The sequence below is a fragment of the Grammomys surdaster genome, unplaced genomic scaffold (genome assembly GCF_004785775.1).
Source record: "Grammomys surdaster isolate TR1022 unplaced genomic scaffold, NIH_TR_1.0 130, whole genome shotgun sequence".
In the NCBI taxonomy this organism is placed as follows: domain Eukaryota; kingdom Metazoa; phylum Chordata; class Mammalia; order Rodentia; family Muridae; genus Grammomys; species Grammomys surdaster.
Genome location: NW_021604588.1, coordinates 6439108 through 6440860, shown reverse-complemented (window position 1 = coordinate 6440860; position 1753 = coordinate 6439108). Strand labels below are relative to the sequence as shown.

The window sequence follows — 1753 nt, the reverse complement described above, 5'->3', positions numbered from 1 at the left end:
TTTCTTTCTTTCTTTCTTTCTTTCTTTCTTTCTTTCTTTCTTTCTTTTTTTCTTCCAGGGGATCACAAAAGTTTATTTAGAAACAAGTTTCTTATGAAAATGTCCATGATATTCTACATCACAGACAGACAGACCCTGTGGGGAGGGCTGTGCACTCCTCTGCTGAAGGGCTGTCGTCCGGGGCTTCTGACATGATGATGCTGTTTCCTCGCACAACCACCATTGCGAGGTTGCTCTGCTGCTCACTGGTTGCCTCCTCTCCACTCAGCAGTCATGGTTCATTCCTTGGACATCTCTGCCACCATTCAACTTCAACGATAACTTCTTACCCATGCATCTCTTCAGTACAGGAGGGAAGGAGGAACTTTCTCATGGTGGCAACTCCACACGACTCAAAATGCCATTTTTTTAAAAGGTTTTTTTTCGTGGGTTTTGTTTTGCTTGTTTTCCGTGGCAGGGTTTCTCTGTGTAGCCCTGGCTGTCCTGGAACTCACTCTGTAGACCAGGCTGACATTGAACTCAGAGATCTGCCTGCCTCTGCTCCAGACTGCTGGGATTAAAGGTGTTCACTACCACCTCCTGGCTTGAAATATTTCTTAAAGAGCAAACAAGCCAAATTATGTCTGTGTATATTATTATTAATATTTTTAGTAGTTCTGGAGGAAAAATTAAATAAATTCAAGCTAATGGAAATAAAAGGCTCATTTCTTTCTGTTTTCGTCTTCTAAATAGCCAAAATCATTGCTCTAACTGTGTGATTGAGGAGTCTGGAATAAGAGGAATTGTGGGGAGTGCTTCACTCTAGATAAGGGACTCATCAGGGCTGAAGCCACAGTGAGGGTCTTGTCTGACTGAGCGGGGGACACTTCAAGGACGGATGCCAGAGTTTGTTGCTCAAAGGCCCACATCACCCTTGACCAAAGACAACTGAAAACTCGCCTGTTTAACCAATAGAGGGATATAACCTGTGCCGCAGGCATGCGCCAGGAACCAGGTGAGGTTCTCCTCGGGGTCAGGGAGCAGCCATGTACATAACCAACATGTATAAAGTTGGGGATAGGGACAGCAAGATGGCTCAGTGGGTAGAGGCATCTCCTACCAACTCGATGAGCTGAGTTTGGTCCCTGGGACACACGTGATGGAAGAAGAGATCTGACAAAGGTCCTCTGATCTCCATCTGCACTGTGGCATGTTTGTGAGAACACACACAACAAACAAACAAATATTTAAGGATGTTTGTCATTAGTGTGTGTATGATACATGTGCATGATTATAGGTACACACGTGCAACAGCATGTGTGAAGGTCAGAGAACAACTCTGTGGCGTTGGTTCTCTCTTTTTACCTTTATGTGGCCACTGAGGATTAAACTTAGGTCACCAGACTTTATCTACTCAGCTGTCTCCCTTACCTTCCAGCTTGCTCTGTCTATCATGATTGGCATTTTAAAAGTGCATAGGCCAGTTAATTTGAGAAAATCTGGCCTTCATTACTTGGTTGAAACTGCTGCCAGCAAAGTCTCTCTCCTTTTTATGAAATGACATTTTGAAAGTTTATAAGTAGCATAGAAAACATTATTAGACTTCTGTATATATTAATACTAGTTTTCATCATATTTTCTTTCACCTGCTAATTTAAGCAACTTTCAAGGTTTCTCTCTCTCTCTCTCTCTCTCTCTCTCACACACACACACACACACACACACACAGAGAGAGAGAGAGAGAGAGAGAGAGAGAGAGAGAGAGAGAGAGAGA

At 43.2% G+C, this 1753-nt stretch overlaps 1 pseudogene; it reads right to left on the bottom strand.

Annotated features, from left to right (window-relative positions):
- Nucleotides 1–118: 118 nt before the first annotated feature.
- LOC114614500 lies at nucleotides 119–459 on the bottom strand (annotated as a pseudogene).
- Between the last annotated feature and the right edge of the window lie 1294 nt (nucleotides 460–1753).